Raw genomic sequence first — 12,724 nt, forward strand, 5'->3', positions numbered from 1 at the left:
AAAAAAGAAGGAAAGAATGATTGTTGGCAGGAAGACTTGTGTGCCTTTAGTCTCTGTCAGAAGATTGCTTTGTTATACCATGTCACAGAGCACATAAGAGCTGTTCATCAGTCTAGTCCAGATGACAGCGCAGGAAGCAATTACCTGATAATGTGTCAAGGTTATGAGGCTGGAAAATGTCCTCTCCTCTGGGCTCCCACAACACTGTAAAACTACTGCTAGAACATTTACTTCTCCCCTTGGTTGTCATTCAATAAATATTCACTAAGTGCCAACATGTGCCAGGCCATATTTTAGGCACTGGGGATCCAAGGATAATCAACACAGAAAAGTGTCCACAGAATGTATATGATAAGTGGGAAATATAAATGATAAATGCAGCAACAAACACATATAAAATATATCAAATAACTGCCGAGTAGAAAATTAAAAAGGGGTGGAGTCAAAGCCAGGGACTTGGTAGCTACTTCAGAGCGAATGGCGAGGGGAGATGTCTTAGGCCAATCAGGCTGGTTTAAGACAATGTGACAGGCTGCCGGGGCTTCTAAACTGTGGAAGTTTATTGCTCACGGTTCTGGAGGCTGGAAAGTCCAAGATCAAGGCTCCAGCAGATTCGGTACCTGGTGAGAGCCGGCTTCCTGGTTCGTAGAAAGCCATCTTCTTGCTGTGTCCTCACATGGCGAAGGGACAAGGAAGCTCTCTGGGGTCTCTTTCATAAGGGTACTAATCCCATTGATGGGGGCTCTGCTCTCAAAACCTAATCATTTCCCAAAGTCCCTACCTCCAAATACCAGCACACTGAGAGAATAAGTTAAACATATGATTTGGGGGACACATAAACATTCAGTCTGTAGCATGGGACCCCCTCAGAGGAGGTGACATGTAAGCTGAGATTTGACCAACTTCAGCTATGTGATGAGGAGAAAGAACAAAGCTGATGAAAGGACAGAGTAGTGCAAAGGCCCTGAGGCATGAATATACTTGGCAGTTTCAAGTATATGATCAGTGTCCCTACAACAGAGGGGATAGGGGAAGAATTATTTGAAAAGATATGGGAGAGGAGTCAGATCACGTAAAACTTTATAAGCTATAGTAAGGAGTTTGGTTAAAACTTAATTTAGTTTGAGGGCAGCCCAGGTGGCTCAGCAGTTTGGCACCACCTTCAGCCCAGGGCGTGATCCTGGAGTCCCGGGATCGAGTCCCACATCAGGCTCCCTGCATGGAGCCTGCTTCTCCCTCTGTCTGTGTCTCTGCCTCTCTCTCTGTGTCTCTCATGAATAAATAAATAAATAATCTTAAAAAAAAAAACAAAACTTAATTTAGTTTGATTTTTTTCCCTCAATTTGGTAGTCAGCATCAATATGGACCTCAACGATCCTAATATCCTGGTATTCACGCCCATAAATAAACCCTTCCCACAATGACCTGGAGCTGGCTTGTATGACTAATAGAATAGAGCAGAAGTGGTGGTAGGTAGGTGACTTCTAAGGTAGGTCATAAAGCCACTGCAGCTTCTGCCTTTGTCTTTGGAATAGCTTTAGGGGAAGCTGGCCACCATATTATAAGGACCCTTGAACAGTCTCATAGAGAGGCCCATGTGGAGAGAAACAAAGTTGCCAGCGTAAAAAAGCCTTCATACAGCTGCAGCCCCCAGCAATATCTGACGAACTCTGAGCTACGACCACTTACCTATCCCAAAAAGATATGCTTTATTCATGAACTACTTGAACGTAACCTTGCAGTTCAACCCTGCAAGGTTGAACTTGAACCCTAAATGCTTCAGTGCGCATCACCCAGTACTAGGGAACTTCTGCTCCATAACCACAATTAACACTACTACATAAAAATAATAATAATAATTCCATAATATCATCTAACATCCAGTCCATATTCAAATTTTCCAGTCATCCAACAAATATCTCTCTGGGACTCTGGATCCATTTTCATTGTGATGAAAATTCCTGAGTAGGTCGTAAGCAAGAGATGGGCATGGTCTGATTTGCATCTTCAAAGTTCAGTCTGACTTCTGTGTGGAGAATGGATTCGTTCAAATTAGTTTCCTGGGGCTGCTACAATAAATGATCACAAACTTGAATGTATTTTTTATTTATTTATTTATTTATTTATTTATTTATTTATTTATTTATTTATCTATCACATATAAGAACTTATTTTCTCATGGCTCCAGGAGCCCAGAAGAAGGAAATCCATAGTGCTAGGCCAAAAATCAGCTGTCTCTTGCAGTGTCTGGTGGCCGCTGGCATGCCTTGGGTTATGGCTTCGACACTTACAACCTCTGCTTCTGTCTTCACATTGTCCTCTCTCTCTCTTATAAGAACACTTGTGGCTGTATTTAGGGCCCACCCTGATAATCCAGGATAATCTCTCCTCTCAGCATTCTTCACATAATCATATCTGCAAAGACCCTTTTTCCAAATAAGGTAACACTTATAGATTCTAGAAAATAGAACCCAATGTCTCTAGGAAACTTTATTCAGCTTCCTCCATGGACCCAGAGTAGAACTGGGAGGACCATTGGCAGTCACTGCCCATGTCCAGGCAAGATGTCTATGTCTTGGACCAGGATGGTGGTAGTGAGGAAAGAGCAGTGGGCAGATTCAGGGTAAGTGCTAATAGATTTGAGGGGGAGCAGTGGGAGGTGGGGGAAGAGTGCAAGAAATCAAAGAAACCACCCCCCAGCCTGCCTAGCACCCCACTAATCTCCACTAACAAGATTATCAACTCCTTTAGAGCCCAAAGCCTTTCATTATGTCTTCACCTCTGGGACCCAGGCTGGGGCTTTCTTATAGTGGGTCTACACAATCGTTTAACTGAACTGAAAAGAGATACAGGGATCAGAGCACCAACTAGTCTCTTTGCCAGAGCGTAGCGATATGCGGAAATGTCAGAAAAGCTCTGTTTGGGGTTGTTCTTTGAATGCTAGCAACCCAGTCTGAACCGCTCAACAAAACTTGTTCTTAAATTAGGGGTCCTGCTTCCCTTCTGTCTGACCTGGGTGGCTGCAGTAAGGAATCCAGAGAAATCTCTGAAAAAGATCTTTTACAAACTAAGCAAAAGCAATATACATTCTTTAAAATTTTCTTTTAAACTGTCTTCAGTATGTTTAAACTCATTTGCTCTCACAGATTGTTTTAAGACCAACAGCTGACAGGCTTTGAAAAGTATTGATAAACATACAATTTCCTAATAACTTCACCTTTAGTATAAATGTGACTAAGGGCCCTCATTCATTTGTGTAACTTAAACAAGGAAGTCTAAGACACGCACACACACACACCCACACACACACACACACAGTCTTTGAAGCCAGTAAAAACGATGCTCAGCCTCAGCCATATTCTGTGCAAATGTCAAACACATTCTACTAACTTTCCAATGATAACGAAATCAACTTTCAACGTTCAAAAGACTGCCGATTATTAGACTTTATCTTAGATCAACTAGTGTTGTTTGCTTTCCTTGGCTCTTATTAAAATAATCCTAAAGAAAGAAATGAGTTTCTGTTTTCACTTATTTACTCCGCTCAAATATGGATACCAGGGGCACCTGGATGGTTCCGCTGGTTAAGTGTCAGATTCTTGATCTCAGCTCAGGTCTTGACCTCAGGGTCATGAGTTTGAGTCTTGTGTTGGGCTCCACGTTGGGTATGGAGACTATATATATATATATATATATATATATATATACATATGTATATATATATATATATACACACACATATATATATATACCGAAGAGATTTGCTGTGTTCAAATCTTCCTTGTCAACCTTACACAAGGTCTTCAAGTGGCTTCACAAAGCCTAGAGGGACACAGAGCCTCAGAGGGATGTTCTTGTCTGTCCCAAACTCGGGCAAAATTTTGCATGCCTAGCAAGTGCCAGCTCCCTAAAATAGCTCCACCCAATCACAGAAGTGCACCATGGAGGGAACAAAATCACCTTGACGGGGGATACAACCTCTGCAGATTTCATGTAGATCCACATCCTGCTCCTTCCATCTGTACCTACTTCCTTCCTACTCCTCCTAGTCCTGGCTCTTCATCTTATCCCTGCTACTCCCCCCGGTTCCCCCTGGCTCCCCCTGGCTCTGAAGATCCATGAGGAAGCCAGCTTGACACCAAGGAGTACTGCTGGGACCCAATTCAGGCATCCCCTCTCTAACACCTGGATCTGGAGGTTCAGGTTAGAGTTACTTAGGATTTCAGTTGGATCTCAGGGTGGCTTCCTACCTGGGGCAGGAGATAAGCGGTGTAGAGAACAGAAATTAGGCATGAATCATTCAGCAAATGCTGAAGTCTACCACATGACTGACCATGTCTAATGCACTGGAGATTCAGTGGTGAACCAGCCATAATCTCTGTTCTCAAAGAGTTTATTTACACTCCAGGAAGGAGGCAAGTGGAGATGAATGCACAAGTCACTCTGGGAACACAAGTGGTAGGCATTCAATTCAGTATCAGGAGGGAAGAAAATATGGGGTTGCCATATTTAGTAAAGAGTAACACAGGCTACTCTGTTAAATTTTAATTTCACTTAAAAAAAAACAAATAATTATTTGGAGTAAGCATATTTCAGGCAATATTTAGGGGTATACTTAGAGGAAAAAAATATTCATTGTTTATTTGAAATTCACAGGTGACTGGGCATCGTATGTTTTTATTTCCACCTCCAAAAGATGATTTGACTCAGCCTACAAAACTGAATCCCCAAATTTTCAAGGGTGGATCTTGCAAGTGGGCAGAAAAGAGGCAAATACCTATGTCATGCAGTTTGAAAGATAATTACTTCCAAAGCCCCCCCCCTTTTTTTTTCTCACTTCCACCTATTTGTAAAGGTATTTATAATCCTATCTAGAAATTAGCTCTTTGGCATTATCTGACTTTTAAGTTTTCTAGTAAAGAGGTAGAAAAAAGAAAATCAGGAAAGCTAATGCAGCTTAATATAAGAAGGAACCTTCTAGGGATCCCTGGGTGGTGCAGCGGTTTGGCGCCTGCCTTTGGCCCAGGGCGCGATCCTGGAGACCCAGGATCGAATCCCACATCGGGCTCCCGGTGCATGGAGCCTGCTTCTCCCTCTGCCTATGTCTCTGCCTCTCTCTCTCTCTCTCTCTCTGTGTAACTATCATAAATAAATAAAAATAAAAAAAAAGAAGGAACCTTCTAGAATTAAAAAGCTGGGGAGTAAAAAAAAAAAAGCTGGGGAGTATTAGGAAGTGAGCTGTCATAGATGTTCAAGAATCAGTCAAATGTAAAGGAGATATGCCAGGCTCGGTTGGATCCGGTGGTAGCAAGCTTTGTCTGTAAAGGAGTGAAACAGTAAATATCTTTGGCTTTGTGAGCCACGTGGTCTCTCACAACTGCTTACCTCTGCCATTGTTGCCATTTTGTAGCACACACACAAAAAATGTATAAATGCATGGGCATTGTATTCTAATAAAACTTAATTTTCCAAAAATGGACGTCGGGGTAGATTTGGTCCAATTTGCTGACTCCTGGCTCAGATAATCTCCATCATCTTGTTCAAGCCTCAGATTCCCTGACAAGTTAAAATTTTCAAAATGCAAACACCCCCAACAGTGGTCCCTCATCAGTTTGAACCTGAGCCTGGAATGAGTCTTCAAGTAAGGCCCATGAGAATGGACATGGGTGGGCCCGAGGGATGGTCAGGAAGAGGTCAGTGTGCAGGGGAGGAGAAAGGATTGAGGAAAAAAGTTGACCTTCAGAGTAGAGATGACTGGGAGCCAGAGAGGGTCCCTACATGGCCATCTCCCTACCACCCACACCTCCACCAGCGGATGGAGACCAGGAACAAGGGGAGCAATAGTTGCTTCAACCACCCATGTGTTGAAATGAATGGTGGTGATGCACTTTCACAGCAAGAATGGAGGAAAAGCCACCTCAGCGCCCCAGGGGTGAACAGGTCAAAAGCCAACACCCGTCAGTCCCCCAGAGTAGGGGCCTCTGTTCACCAAGGAGATCCTGCTCTCTAGAAGGTATTGAGAAGGAATAAAAAAAGACTTCAAGGGGTTAATAAAAGGGAAAAAAGAGAACTTTAGCATTTTTTCCTTTGCCTTCTCAAAATTCATTCCATCTACTGTCTTCATTTTATGTCATTCTGAAATCACCCAAGAATTAAGAGAGAATTTTGTTCCTAAAGCCCTAGATGTTAAGAAGCTCTTCTTGAGTCATGCTGGCCCATTTTCTGGTGCCACTATCAGTGCCACCACCCTGTAGACTCTGCTACCCATTACCAAGGCTCCGCCACGCAGCCTCCCACGCCCCCAAAGCTTCAGTCCTCACTCAAACCCTCATAAATTGCTCCTAGTGCCCCCCACCATGAGTTAACGACTCCTTTGATGGCTTTATTCTTCCACTCACTCATACACTCCAGAAGGCCTTCAGATCTCCAGGGGGGAGAGCCACATAGCACCTTCTCCCTGAGCTGCTGCTCTATGGCTCTGCAGGACTAGGGCTCTGCTTGGTCCTAAAAGGAGAGTGTGCAGAGGAGAGCTTGTCTGGGCTTGGTCATCCTACTCCCTTCTGTTTTTCCTCTTCCTGTTTCTCCCCACAAAGGAAAACAGGACATTGAGGAATGCAAGCCTCTGGGCTTTTGTGGGGTAAAGTGTGTGAGTTTGGGGGCTCATGGGTGTCTCCTATGTCCTGTCTGGCCCAGCATGCAGACTTTATCAGATCATTTACCCATAACAGACACTCAAAAATTGCGGATTTGTAGCAAATGGTTTAACTCAGTACCTTTAAATGTCTAAATGCATAATACGGAAAAAATAGCTAACTTGCACATCATTCTTAGGTATCAAAACATTTCATATTTGGGGCAGCCCGGGTGGCTCAGTGATTTAGCACAGCCTTCAGCCCAGGGCCTGATCCTGGAGATCCGGGATCGAGTCCCATGTTGGGCTCGCTGCATGGAGCCTGCTTCTCCCTCTGCCTGTGTCTCTGCCTCTCTCTGTGTGTCTTTCCTGAATAAATAAATAAAAGCTAAAAAAAAAAATTTCATATTTGTAAATTTAGCAAGGGTATCTGCTCAGAAGCAGCTATTTTCCTATTTACCAACATGATAGAAAAGTGTCAACATTCTTAAATTTTTAAAAAAATTTTAATTACCTACATTTAACATAACAGTGTATATCAGTTTCAGGTGTGGATGCAGTGATTCAACAATGCTTTACTTTACTCAACATTCATCATAAGTGTACTCTTAATCCCCTTCACCTATTTCACCCATTTCCCGCCCCCCCATTACCTCCCCTCTGGTAACCTTCTGTTTGTTCTCTATAGTTAAGAGTCGTTTTTTTGAAGATGGTTGTCTCTTTTTTATTTTGTTTTTTTTCTCTTGTTTCTTAAATTCTACATATGAATGAAGTCATAGGGTATTTGTCTTTTCTCTGACTGGCTTATTTTGCTTAGCATTATACTCTCTAGATCCATCCATGTTGTTATAAATGGCAAGATTTCATCTTTTTTATGGCCAAGTTATATTCCATTATATCACACATATATTATACATGCATCACATCTTCTTTATCCATCTATCAATTAGTCCACTTGGGCTGCTTCCATAATTTGGCTATTGTAAATAATGCTGCAATAAACATGCGGGGCATGTATACCTTTGAATTAGTGTTTTCATATTCTTTGGGTAAATACCCAGTAGTGCGATTACTTCATCATAAGGTAGTTCTATTTTTAACTTTTTGAAGAACCTCCATACTGTCTTCCAGAGTGGCTGAACCAGTTTGCATTCCCACCAACAGTACACAAGTGTACCTTTATCTCCACATCCTGGCCAACACTTGTTGTTTCCTGTGGTTTTGATTTTAGGCATTCTGACAGGCTAAGATATGGTATGTTAATTGCAGCATTATTTACAATAGCCAAATTATGGAAGCAACCCAAGTGGACTAACTGATAGATGGATAAAGAAGATGTGATGCATGTATAATATATATATGACATAATGGAATATAACTTGGCCATAAAAAAGATGAAATCTTGCCATTTATAACAACATGGATGGATCTAGAGAGCATAATGCTAAGCAAAATAAGCCAGTCAGAGAAAAGACAAATACCATTATCTCATTGTAGTTTTGATTTGCATTTCCCTGGTGATGAGTGATGTTGAGCATCTTTTCATGTGTTTTTGGCCATCTGGATATCTTTGGAGAAATATCTATTTATGTCTTCTGTCCATTTTTCATTGGATTATCTCATTTTTTGATGTTGAGTTGTATAAGTTCTTTATATACTTTGAATACTAACATTTATTGGATATGTCATTGGCAAATATTTTCTCTCAATTCAGAAGGTTGTTGTTTAGTTTTGTTGGTTGCTTCCTCTACTGTGCAGAAGCTTTTTATTTTAATATACATTATATTTTAATATAATTTTTGCTTCTCACCTCAGAGGACATATCTCGGAAAATGTTGCTACATGTGATGTCAGAGAAATTCTTGCCTGTGCTCTCTTCTAGGATTTTTATGGTTTCAGGTCTCACATTTAGGTCTTTAATCCATTTTGTTAATATTTTGTTGAGGATTTTTGCATCTCTATTCATCAGGGATATTGGTCTGTAGTTCTCTTTTTTTGAAGTGTCTCTGTCTGGTTTTGGTGTCACTGTAAGCGGGCCTCACAGAATGAATTTAGAAACTTTCCTTCCTCTTTTTATTTTTTTGAATAATTTGAGACGAATAGATATTAACTCTTCTTCAAATGTTTGGTAGAATCTACCTATGACTTGTTTGTCGGGAGCTTTTTGATTACAGATTCCATTTCATTGCTGACTATTGGTCTGTTCACATTTTCTTTCTTCCTGACTCAGTTTTGGGAAGTAATATTTTTCTAGGAATTCATCTATTCCTTCCAGGTTGTCCAATTTGTTGGTATATAATTTTTCATAATCTCCTTTTAGCCCTTGTATTTTTGTGGTGTTGGTTGCTATTTCTCATATCTTTAATTTCTGATTTTATTTGAGTCCTCTCTCTCTCTCTCTTTTAAGGAGTCTGATTAAAGGTTTATCAATTTCATTGATCTTTTCAAAGAATCAGCTCCTGCATTGATCAATCTGTTCTATTGGGGTTTTTCTTGTTTGTTTGTTTCTATTTTGTTTATTTCTGCTCTGACCTTTATTATTTCTTTCCTCCTACTAGTTTTGGGTTTTCTTCTTTTTCTAGCTCCTTTAGGCTTAAGGTTAGGTTTTTATCTGAGATTTTCTCTTGAGGTGGGCTTGTATTGTTATCAACTTCCCACTTAGAACAGCTTTTGTTGCATCCCAAAGATTTTGGATTATTGTACTTCCATTTTCTTTTGTCTCCATGTACTTTTTGATTTCATCTTTGATTTTTTGGTTAAACCATTCATTGTTTAGTAGCATGTTATTTAACCTCCATGTATTTGTGTGTTTTGTCCAGATTTTCTTGCTGTGGCTGGTTTCTAGTTTTGTGATTTTCTAGCATTGTGGTTGGAAAAGATGCATGATATGACTTTGACCTTTTTTGAGTTTGTTGAAACTGGTTTTGTGGCCTAATATGTGATTTATTCCAGATAATGTTTCACGTGCACTTAAGAAGAATGTGTGAATGTGTATTCTGCTGTTTTAGGATGGAATGTTTTGAATGTATCTGTTAGATCCATCTAGTCCAATGTGTCATTTAAAGCTACTGTTTCTTCTTTGAATTTCTGTTTGGATAATCTATCCATTGATGTAAGTGGGGTGTTAAAGTCTCCTACTATTATTCTATTATTATGGATTACTTCCTTTATGCTCATTTTTAGCTGCCTTATATACATGGGTGCTCCCATGTTAGGTGCATAAATATTTACAATCAAGATACCTTCTTGTTGGATTCCCTTTTTGATTATATAGTGTCCTTCTTGTTTCTTGTTACAGTCTGTTTTAAAGTCTATTTTGTCCAATTTAAGTATTGCTACCCTGGATTTCTTTTCATATCCATTTGCATGATAAATGCTTTCCCAACCCTTCACTTTCAATCTGCATGTGTCTTTAGGTCTGAAATGAGTCTCTTGTAGGCGGCATAGAGATGAGTCTTTTTTTTTTTAATCCATTCTGTCACCCTAGGGCTTTATTTAAAGATTTTATTTATTCATGAGAGACACACATGGCAGGGGGGTGGGGAAGGGGTGCGGGGTGGGGGGCTGAAAGAGACACAAGCAGAGGGAGAAGCAGGCTCCATGCAGGGAGCCTGAGGTGGGACTTGATCCTGGATCTCCAGGATCACGCCCTGGGCTGAAGGTGGCGCTAAACTGCTGAGCCACCGGGGTTGCCCCACCCTAGGGCTTTTGATTGAAGTGCTTAGTCCATTCACATTCAAAGTAATTCTTGATAGGTATGTACTTATTGCCATTTTTGATACCTGTTTTATAGTTATTTTTGTACTTCGTCTCTGTTCCTTTCTTTTTTTAAAAAAAATATTTTATTTATTTATTTGAGAGACAGAGAACACTAGTGGTGAGGAGAGGCAGAGGCAAGGGAAAAGCAGACTCCCCGCTGAGCAGGGAGCCCGACTTGAGACTCCATTCCAGGACTCTGAGATCATGACCTGAGCCAAAGGCAGATGCTTAACTGACTGAACCTCCCAGTTGCCCCTTCCCTGTTCCTTTCTTCTCTTGCTCTCTACTCTCAGTTTGCTGGCTTCCTTTAGTCATATACTTGGATTCCTTTCTTATTATTGTTTGCATATCTATTACTGGTTTTTTTATTTGTGGTTACACTAGGTTTGTATATAACATCCTATGTATATCATAGTCTATATTAAGTTGATGGTCATTTAAGTTCGACACCATTCTTTATTCCTCTCCTTCAGCCCCCAGGTTTTAAGTGCATGATGTCATAATTTATATCTTTCTATTTTGTGAATCCATTACATGGTTTTTATAGATACACTTAATTTTACTGCTTTTGTGCTTCCTGTTTTTCTTATTCTTATTTATGGTCTTTCCTTTCCAATTCAAAGAGTCTCCTTTAACATTTCTTGTAGGTCTGGTTTAGTGGTCATGAATTCCTTTAGCTATTGTTTATCTGGAAAGCTCTTTCTGTTCTGAATGATAGCCTTGCTGGATAGAGTATTCTTGGTTGCAGTTTTTTTTTTTCCTTTTAGCACTTCAAATCATGCCACTCCTTTCTAGCCTATAAAATTTCTACTGAAAAATCAGCTGATAGCCTAATGGGGTTTCCCCTATACATAACCATTTTCTTTTCTCTCACTTCTTTTAAAATTCTCTCTTTATCATTATTTTTTGCCACTTTTTTAATTTATGATAGGCACACAGTGAGAGAGAGAGAGGCAGAGACACAGGCAGAGGGAGAAGCAGGCTCCATACACCAGGAGCCCGACGTGGGATTCGATCCCGGGTCTCCAGGATCGCGCCCTGGGCCAAAGGCAGGCGCCAAACCGCTGCGCCACCCAGGGATCCCTTTTTTTGCCATTTTAATTACTACATGTCTTAGTGTGGACTTCCTTGGGTTGATTTTGTTGGGGGTTCTCTGTGCCTTCTGGATCCTGATTTCCATTTCCTGCCCTAGACTCGGAGTTTTCAATGATTATTTCCTCAAATTTCCTGCCCCCCTTTCTCCCTCTTCTCTTTCTGGGATCCCTATAATGTAAATATGAATGTTATTACACTTAATGGTGTCACTGAATTCTGTAAATTTATTTTCATTTTGTTTTTTTTTTTCTTCTCTCACCTGCTCAGCTTGATTGCTTTCCACTACTCTGTCCTCCATTCTTCTGCTCCTCTAGTCTACTATTTATTATGTCTGGCATATTTTTAATTTCAGTTATTGAGTTCTTCATCTATGGTTGGTCCTTTTTTATGTTTTCTATCTCTTTGTTAAAGGTCTCAATGAGGGGCACCTGGGTGGCTCAGTTAGGTGTCTGCCTTTGGCTCAGGCCATGATCTCGGGGTCCTGGAATTGGGCTCCCTGCTCAGTGGGGAGTCTGCTTCTCCTTTTCTCTCTGCTCTTCCTCCATGCCCCCACTCATTCTCTCTCTCTCTCTCTCTCTCTCAAATAAATAAAATCTTTTAAAATAAATAAATAAGATAAAGGTCTCACTGAGGCTTTACACTCTTTTATCAAGCTCATTGAGTGTCTTTATGATCCTTACTTTAAATTTTCTATCAGGCATATTACTTATCTCCCTCCGTATCTCTCTTGCTGTGACTTTGTCCTGTTCTTTCATTTGGGACATATTCATCTGTCTCCTCATTTTGTCTAATTCTCTGTGTCTGTTTCTATGTGTTAGGAAAGTCAGCTGTATCACCGATTGTTGAAAGTATTGACCTTATGAAGAAGAGGTCATGTGGTACCCTCTCTTCTGTTCACTACAACTTGGCACTTCAGGAGTGTGTCCTGTGTGTTTCATGCACCCTACTGTTGTGGCTGAGCCACTTTTGCCTCCAGCCCATTCATTTGCAATGGCTGTCTTTGCCTGCTGTGGGCAAGATTTGGTCCCTGCGTTGTTATTGGGCCATTCTGGGGCCACCTTGGGCTTGAGTTGAGTCAGACCAGGTATTTATCAAAGATGCAGTAGTACTAGGATGCCTAGGTAGGTCAGCAGTTGAGCATCTGCCTTTGGCTCAGGGTGCAATCCCAGGTCTTGGGATCGAGTCCTGCATCAAGCTCCCTACAAGGAGCCTGCTTCTCCCTCTGCCTGTGTCGCTGCT

Source organism: Nyctereutes procyonoides, unplaced genomic scaffold (genome assembly GCF_905146905.1).
Source record: "Nyctereutes procyonoides isolate TBG_1078 unplaced genomic scaffold, NYPRO_anot_genome, whole genome shotgun sequence".
In the NCBI taxonomy this organism is placed as follows: domain Eukaryota; kingdom Metazoa; phylum Chordata; class Mammalia; order Carnivora; family Canidae; genus Nyctereutes; species Nyctereutes procyonoides.